Source organism: Rattus norvegicus, chromosome 18, assembly GCF_036323735.1.
Source record: "Rattus norvegicus strain BN/NHsdMcwi chromosome 18, GRCr8, whole genome shotgun sequence".
NCBI classification, from domain to species: Eukaryota; Metazoa; Chordata; class Mammalia; order Rodentia; family Muridae; genus Rattus; species Rattus norvegicus.
The window spans coordinates 72,387,330-72,397,062 of record NC_086036.1 but is presented as its reverse complement, the minus strand read 5'-3'; positions in this window follow the sequence as shown (position 1 = coordinate 72,397,062).

The following is a 9,733-nucleotide window of genomic DNA, read 5'->3' as shown; positions in this document are numbered from 1 at the left end:
GTGTGTGTGTGCAGTTTGTGTTTGATGTGTGTGTGGTATGTGTGTGTATATGTGTGTATATGGTGTGTGTGTGGTATGTGTGTGTATATGTGTGTGTGTATATGTGTGTATATGGTGTGTGTGTGGTATGTGCGTGTGTGTGTGTGTGTGTGTGTGTGTGTGGTGTGGTTTATGTGTGTGTATACATATATATGTTTGCTCATTTCCTCATGGGGCACTTTAGACAGGACCACCTCCTCTCCTCAGATTTCTACAATAGTTCCTGGCATTACAGGGACTTAACAGCTTTCCACTGGCTGATGAACTTTTGGGACACATAAGAAAGGCCTTTCTAAATGCCTGATTGTTTTAGAAATGGGAATCTTTTCTAAAAGGCAGGTAAAACTCTTTCCTTTTCCAATTAGACCTGGGCACACAAGAGGAGCAAATGCTGGGGACTTTCTTTCTAAGGGTGGTGTCCTCCGCTTGGAGGGCTGAGCTTTCCCTGTGTGCCACCAACCCTCACATGGCTCTGCAGTGAGGAATCACCTGACTTCTCCCGCACCACATTCCATCCAGAGTCTTCTAAACGCTGGTCACTTGTTCACGTGTGGGCTGATACACAAATCGCGCTACCCCCAATGACAGATGACGGAGCCAAAGGGAAGGGAGGTCAGCTGGCTTACCCCAGTCCACAGGTATTAAACGAGGACAACCCTCGTGATCTCCAGCCCAGTGCCTTCTCCTGCAGACCACAGAGAGCTACCCCATGCTCCTCCCCTCGGGGACGGAGGAGCCCGGACCTGACATTATGAGCACAAGGCTTTTAGCGGATGATCCAGGGCAGGAAGCCATGTGGTTAGATGAACTCTGCTGTGTGGGTCTAATTGCTTCACCCTTCCTTTCCTCTCATTCACAAAATCATCCACAGAGTCACAGACTCTCATTCATGGTGCATCCATTGAGCCGGCCACATCCTTGGCTTTCTGCTCCTCGTGGTGAAAGAAAATGGGGCAGGAGGTGGGAACCTGCTCTCGGGAGAGGGTCCTGTCCTCACAGGCCAGAGAATCTGAGAGCAAAGGGATGATGATAAGGCCGGATTGGAGTGGGTGCTCCTGGCAGCGAGGCGTTCACACCTTAGAGATTAAACTGAAGCCGTCAGCACAGCCACAAACAATCAACAGACCCCCTGGCAAACGCTCAAATTGGAATTGACTCCTGAATACCTCTACCCTAGTCCTGCCTGTTCTTACCCTCCCTAATGAGAGATGTTCCCTGCTACCCCCACAGCATGGACGGTGAGTAGGCTGACCTACCTTGCTACAGACCCAATCCAAGGTACGGGATCAGTGGGGTGGGGAATTTTCTGAATCAAATCTAGGCAACCAGGGTGGGTCCCCCAGCATTTAATGGTTGTGTGTGAGACAGATATCTCTCCCTTTTAGGAGACAGGGCTGTGCCTTCTGTGACAGACATCAACAGGCCCAGCCAGGAAACGGAGAGTCACGGTGGTGACTGAGCCCCTGCACTCAGTATCCATGAAGGTTTACTCTTACCCATGCAACCTCACACAACTCAGGCTCTCTGTGAGTGGCTGGTGATAACCAACCAGTCCTTTTTGACTTAGCCACAAAGAGCACAGGGCCTTCATGGAGGTCTTCGTCAGTTGTCCTTTGTGCAGAGACAGGAGTGAGGGACCCATTAGCCTAAAGTAAAGGAGCAAGTGTCCTATTCTGCCCAAAGGAAGACATTGACCGGGCTGTAGGGTTGTGCTCATGGTGGTTTTGTATAAGTGGATGATTTTACTGTGGGACTCATAGGTACTGAGGAACTCCTGTGTGGCTGGTGAGATGTAAATGCAACACAAGTTCATTTTTTTTTTCAACACTTCCTAGTTACCTTCCTTAATGACAACTGTAATTCTTTTTTTTTTTTTTTTTTTTTTTGGTTCTTTTTTTCGGAGCTGGGGACCGAACCCAGGGCCTTGCGCTTCCTAGGTAAGCGCTCTACCACTGAGCTAAATCCCCAGCCCCAACAACTGTAATTCTTAATAAACTGCACTTCGATTACTTAAATGATCTGCATTGTCCAATTTGAAATGTGACTTCCATTGATAGCTGAAGTTCACTGGATTGTCTATTCCCTGCATAGTGTATAAGAGACCCCCGGCTGACTTGAAGGTGACATGGGGCAGTGATGAGGATATTACAGGAAGAGGGACAAGTATCCCTCTACCTGACAGGTTCTGCTGTGTCCCTTTCCTGTAGGTTCTTGCTGTGTGTGTCGCATCGCTGACAGACTAGGAATGGCCAGGTGGTAGGGTGTCCAAACACTGCTGTCTGTGGGCCTGCAGGAGAGCAATCTGGTACTTCTAAGGAACCTCTCATAGTTCTCTGTGGTGGTCCAGAATCTTCTAGTGACCCAACTTTATCCTGGGTCTACATCCCAGACTTCTGCAGCTAGGGCCCCCACAGTTGGAAAGCCAATCATTCAGAGAAGCCGCCTTCTGTTTCTTTTCTGTCTCCCCATCCCTCTATCTCCTTATAAAGTTGCTTTTACGAAAATTCCCAAATTGCCCCCACTTTCCTACCCTGAGCCTCTATACAGCCACTCGTGAAATACAGGGGGGAAGCCCTTGAGGAACCTAATATTTTATTGAGGAAGTAAAAATAATACAAAAGTAGCAGTGAGAGACTCAGCTAAGGTGATATCACACCGAGGGTGTCAGTGCACGGGGCAGAGACCAACAGCGCTTGGTTGCCTCTTCCTGTCTTACTGCTTGGCCAGGGAGAGCTGTGTGAGCTAAGCACTTTGTTTATCGTCTCTGTGCCTAGTGTCTTCCCAACGATGCAGGATTGGCGTTTCTAGGATTAAGTGAGATGAGTGACAAGTGCTAGAGAGAGCTGGTACTGTAAAGATCCCGTACACAAATGATAGCTGAGAGCTGTGGAGGTCGAAAGCTCTCGGAATCGTTGTCTCTTGGTTCTAGGTAGCCAATGTCAAGGTTGTACTTCATGGTGCTGCTCCCAGACGGCTTGACTATAGGATCCCTGGGTGATTTTGACAATGTGTTATGCTCCTCCCAGGAACATGTAGGGACTGGTAGCATCCTTCCCTGCAAAGGGGTCTCTCTGCATCAGTGGCCCAATTGGAAAGACAGACAGACAGACAGACAGACAGACAGAAGGAAAGGAAGGAAGGAAGGAAGGAAGGAAGGAAGGAAGGAAGGAAGGAGAAAAGCCAAGGACTACAAGCACCAGGACATTCTGGTGGCAATGGATTAATGGCCAGAAATATGTATGGCAATGAAATGTGTGTCCTGCCTCCTTTCTGAGAGCTGACAGAGTTGGGGCTACAAAGGCCAGGCTGGGAGTACAATGGGCAGAGGCTGATTCTCACGCGCTGACAGGCCTCTGTGGAGAGCCTAGGCTTAGGTGGCAAAAGGAGTCATGGCCCATCACAGCCATTCTCTAGTATGAATGTGAGTCTCAGAAAGACATCACCTTGCCCAGAGGGCATGAAGCAGGAGAGCTCGAGCTACAAGCTTAGGAAGGAGTGGTAACCTGGTAACCGGGTCTCTTTCATCTCCAGAAGGTAAAGCTGTCTTGGGTTAAACACACACACACACACACACACACACACACACACACACACACACACACACACACACACACACTAAAACAAACAAAAAGAAAAAGAAAAACAGAACCGGAAGTTGGGGGCAGCCCAGCATGCTAGAGCAGCCAACTGTGTGAGCATCCAGTATCGAGGCTCCTAGAGTCTCCACACCTGTGTGTTCCCACAGGCCCCGGTGCTCCCAAGGCACAGCCCTCGGAAAGGCAGCCGCAGAGCTCCCACAGCATCTGCCAAGAATACACCCGACATAATAATTTCTTTGACCTCCACCACACGAGCTTCTGAAAAGAACAAAACAGCATCCTTCCCTGGCATTTACAGTTTAAACCTTTCCTATTCAAGTTTCTAACAAAAAAAGCCACCAACCCATTCTGGCCGTGATTAAAATTCATAGGCTTGCTGCAGACAACAGATGCAGAAGCAATTTTAGGCCAGTCATATCCCAGGTCTGCAAAATTAATTTGACAGGTTTGCATTAAAGCACTGATCAATATCCACTTTAGAGCGGCAGAGGCTAACTGAGAAAAAATAAGTGACCGGAGTGTTACCAGACGAGAAAAAATGAATCTTTGAGACTTTTTTCCCTCTAAGCTTGCACCTACATCAGAAGTCCTGACCTCAATCCATTGATCGGCTGCAGTTAACATGACAAAAGGCTCGGCAGATAGACCAGCTCGGCCTACCAGGGAACAATCACCCGGATACACTAAATGTTGGAGGAGTGACTAGACTGCAGAATTAGTCTTGGCTGCTGAGGACGACAGCAGCCCAGCCTTCCTGAGTCCTCCCTCCCTGCCTGAGATCCATTTGCAGAGAAACAACTTTTCCTAAACTTCCTCCCACAGATGGCTCAGAGCCGTGGTCCTGAGGAAGGTGGGGTCTAGCTCAGTTTAGCCAAGCTAAGACAAGAAGGAAATTAGGTCCACATCTTTCCTTAGACTGTGCTTCAGAACGGAGGCCTCCAGGCAATGGCTCTTGGGGTGTGTGTGTGTGTGTGTGTGTGTGAGAGAGAGAGAGAGAGAGAGAGAGAGAGAGAGAGAGAGAGAGAGAGATTATGGGATGGCTCTTCAAGGGTGAAATTATGCACTAACTCTACAACAGGGTAAACTCCAGATGGCTATCCACTACCTGTGCTTAGAGAGAAATGAGCCCAAGCTAGTTTTTTTTTTAAACCCTATTTTATTTATTCTCTAAAAATCCCGACACTTCTGCTGATGCCAAGAAGGGCTTGCTGACAGGAACCTGGTATGGCTGTCCCCTGAGAGGCTCTACCAGCACCTCCTGACCAGTTCAGATGCAGATACTCACAGCCAACTGAGTCTGGGGACCCCTATGGAAGAGCTAGGGAAAGGACTGAAGGAGTTGAAGGGGTTTTCAACCCCATAGGAAGAACAACATCAACCAACCAGGCCACCCAGAGCTCCCAGAGACTCAACCACCAACCAAAGAGTACACATGGAGGGACCCATGGCTCCAGATACATATGTAGCAGAGGATGGCTTATGCGACATCAGTGGGAGGGGAGGCCCTTGGTCCTGTGGAGGCTCGATGCCCAGTGTAGGGGATGCTAGAGCGGTGAGGTGGGAGTGGGTGAGTGGGTGGAAGAGCGCCCTCATAGAGGCAAAGGAAAGGAGGGATGGGAAGGGGGGATGGGATTGGGGGTTATGGAAGATTAAACGGGAAGGGGAATATCATTTGAAGTATAAATGAATAAAATGATGAGTAAAAAATCCCATGCATGTATATAGTGTACTTTGACCATATCTACTCTCTACTCCCCCTCTTCAACTCTCCCTGAACCCTCCCCGCACATTTGCATCCCATCATCCTATCCACAATAACCCACAGTGTACGGTTAGTGTGGCCTCTGTGCCTACAGTTGTAGGGCCATCCACCAGAACATAAACAACCTACCAGGGGCCACAAACCGAAAGAATATCGACTCTCCCAGCAGCCATTGCCCATCGGTCCTCAGCTACGGGCGGGGCCTCAGGAGCTCCTATGGAATCTGAGGTAGAGGTTTAACTGTGACATCACCTGTTCTTTTTACCATATCCTTCAGTCGTACATGCTATTCCCTGGGTGGCTGAGCTTGCCCTGCAACCTGGCCATTCCGGTTGAATGTATGGTCTTCTTACTCCATCCCCCTCCAAAGTCGATTCACACTGTGGCAATAAAACCAACACATCTGAGCCTAGCAGTGCTCAGAAAGGTGCACACAGAGTGGAACATCTTCTTGAGAGAGCGCCCGCTGAGGATGCTCACAAAGATGGTGGATTTCCCTGAGACCCACTGCCCTCCCTGTACAGGTTTTCCTAGGGGAATCCTAATTCCTCCTTCCCTGCTCTGTTCGCCTGCTGAGAAGCAGCAGATTTAAGGCACATCTTACCGCCTTATGCTCTCTATTGACCCAGCAGGATGCCCATATATGATTCTCTCAGACCTTAACTTCTGCTTCCCCAGATCTGAGGTCAGCTGCATCAGGGTACTGTGTCCTAGCATATCCCAGTACCAAACTGGTGGACATGAGATCTGAAGTCGGATCACCTACATCTGAGCCCCACATTTGCCACTTGCTAGCTGGGTGACCTGGGCAGTTATGTTCACTTCTGTTCTGCTTACTGCCATTGTACAGCAACACAGAAGAACTGCTATGCTACTCCCGTGAATTCCGTAGGGCATGGTGGGAAGGGATTCTTTCTATTTTATATTGAGGGCCTCAGAGATGAGATTTGACTGTGGGAAGTGAGTGAGGAGACCTTAAGTACTGGTGCTGGACTCATCTAAGGCATTTATTCTTGTCCAGATCTTGGGGCTGTACATCTCGAAGCCTATGGCTGGTGATGAGTCTTCTGTTTCTCCCCTCTGATTGCTTCCTTGAAACACACAGCCTCAGGGCACAGCAGCAGCTCAAGGCAAGACACAGTTCTCCACGTAAGTGGCTTCCAGTGAGCAAAGCAGGTACCTAGTCTCTCGTGATCTAGTCTCAGAAGCTGCATATCCAAGGAGCATAACTCCCTTAGTCAGTAAGAGGCACATCAGATAATCTTGGCTCTGTGCTTTAAAAATCAGAGCGGCTTCTCTCTAGCTCAGTTCCTTATCTAAACAGACATAATAATGTCCATCTCACAAGACTGTTGTGAAGCTTAAATCAGATAATGTATTTAACGTGCTTGGAGCAATGTCTGGACCATTCAGTAAGTGTCAGCTTGTATTATTAGGAGTGACATTAGCTAAGTGAGCAGTCACCAGGCCTTTTCTGCAGTCTTTGCACTGTAGGCATGCATGCCCAGCCTCATGATGGGTCCTAGGAGAGGCATCTGGAACCCACCCCTGCTATCAGGTTGGGGAGATAGACGTAGACGTGACACGTGGCAACAGAAGTCATATCAGACTGTGTGTCAACTCTATCTCCCCACCGCTGCTCCTCTTTCTACACACAGACATGTGTCACTTGGCTGACAGGGGGATAGTGTCCAAATGTCTGTTCGTCTCAGTTGAAGTTTTCAATAGTAAACAGTTGGTTATGAAACCAACACCATTGTATCCACCGTGAGCCACAGCAAGTGCTTGTGTGGGCTACTGACCCAAGCCTGTGGTCCAGCGGAGTGGGGGGCGTAAGTGAGCCCCTGAGAACAAACCTCTGGCTTCATTTGCTCTCCCGATGTTCACAGATCCCACCTCTGGGCCAAGGTCAGGAAGAATTTGCTCATTTGCTGGAACTCAGGCACAGTGAGCCCATGTCCAGCATGCTTGAGAGCAGACAAGCAGTGGCTTGTCTCCCTGGGAAGGCACCGAATATGCGTTCTCATTTTGAAAGGACACAGATGACTGCCATGGGGAGTGTAGACTCTTGCCAGTGACGTTTGGTATTCCGATGTCGCCACCACATTCAATTATTGGTTGTATTTTTCTAACTGTAGTCACACATCCTCTGCAGAGGTATTAATCTCCTGGGGCTTAAAGAGATTCAGAATGAGTCCGAGGTCAGTAAAGGGATCAGACCAGGGGGGTGTCTACCTATTAACCTTCCATTTTGGTAACCAAACAGCCATATCCAGCACATAAAGTAGGACCAGGAACCTGCCATCATCAATAATGTCACCCATACAAGGTGACCGGGGTTCATCTGAGCTATTTCAATAACAATCTCACTTCTGCTCAAGCCGTAGAAGCAGACAGATAGGGCATGGGGAAATGGGAACCTCTTGGGGTTCAGAGTGGAAAGTAAATGTGAGAAAGGTTCAGGTCACTGTAGGTGGCGGCAAGGGTTCTGGGGGAGGGGCTCTTAGTAGAGCCCCTTGCATTCACACACACCAGCATCCATTCATTGGAACACACACCATCTGTTCATTAACATCCTTTATTCCACTCTTAGGATGCTTCACCCATTTCTAGGGATTATGCGGAGATGGGAGATAAGTAGCAGAGCCACGTTGGCAAGGTCCAGTCAGCCAACATCACACTGTCAAGATATAATGGGAACCAGCCAGGTGCCCTCACTGCAGTGTCTGAAGTAAGCCAGGGAGTGTCCACAGGGCAAACTGGGGGGCTCCCAGGAGGGTCCGGATGAAGAGGTGTAAGGACAGCCAAAGGTGCTCTGAAGATCAACCATTCAATGGTTCTTCCATTCCTAAGCATTCGTCTACAAACTTCTTCCTCAACTGAAGTAAACTCTGCCTTTTGATTCCTTTGGGGGGGGGGAGGGGAGAGAGAGAGAGAGAGAGAGAGAGAGAGAGAGGCAGGCATAGAGACAAAGACAAGCAGAGTGACAGAGAGTGACAGAGACAGAGAGATAGAGAAGGGGAGACAGTCAGAGAGATAAAGAGAAATGGAGAGAAAGAAAGGGAGCAGATAGGGCAAGGGAAGAAACAGAGGAGGAAACGAGAAAGAAAGATAAGGAGGGAGTGCCTGGACTGATGGCGGAGGGCCAAGAATATTCTAGATTCTGATATATGCCCATTATGAAACTATGGTGACCAAAAGCTAGACTAGGAACCATGGAGAATAGCTGCCCTTGATAGGAACAACTTCATTTGACATGACTTATGGAAGACCTGTGTGAGTGAATTAGTCACATGCTTCTATGAAGACTTGCTTTTCTGAAGCTATGGTTTATTATACAGATAGGACTCGCTGTTGTCGTCCAAAGGATCTTTTCCTGGATTCTAGTATTCCAATCCTTATGGAAATTAAGGTCCTGTCATGTGCCCACCAAAGGGCCTAGCACATACTTTCAGAGCGGTACCCTAAATTCCTTCTCAGCACTGAACTACATCTGCATGAAGTTCATAGAGACCCTTGGAGAGCAGGTTGCTCATACACCAGGGGGTGCTCATACCCCTGTGACATTCAGCTAGGCACCCATGCCACCAAGGTTAAGGGGCACCAAGACCCCAGGGGCCCACATCACCAGCTCCCGGTTCTGTTGCACCAGCCTCAGCAAACACCTCTTGCTTATCACTTCCAGAAGATTCCTTTGACTCCCACTTTCCCCTTGTATAATAAGGTGAGAGGATGTGGCTGGCCACGAGGAAAACGCCTTGCCAATATAGGGAGTAACTTGGCTGCTCTAGCTAAGGTTACTTGTAGGACAATGGTTGGGAAGGAGGTCATGGCTCACGGAAGTAAGGGTGCCATGGCAGGACCTTCAGTAAGAGGACTAGCATCCCACCTTACAGATGAGCTACCTGAGGGGGAAAAAAAAGAAGCCAAACTATTCCAACTTCAGGTAACTGAGGAGGCATGTAGCATTAAGGACTACTAGCAAGAACACTGGAGAGCCACCCAGAACACACCCTTCCTTTTGCTACCTGTGTGCATGTCCTGACTGGATTCTGGGGCATGCGCATAGGAAAAATGACTGCTCCCACACATTACTCTTGCTCTTTCTGTAAATAAAAAAATACATGCCGGGGCCAGTTTGTCAGATAGTGTCTTCTGCCCTGATACTTAATTTTATTCCATGACACAAAGGAGGAGGGTAGGGGAAGAGAAGTCAACTTCTGTCCAAGTTAACACCCTGAGGGGAAAACGACTGAAAAGAACTTAATTCAAAAAAAAAATCCTTTAGGCACACAGCGGCTTCTAACCAGTAAGAGGCAGTCAGCTACACATA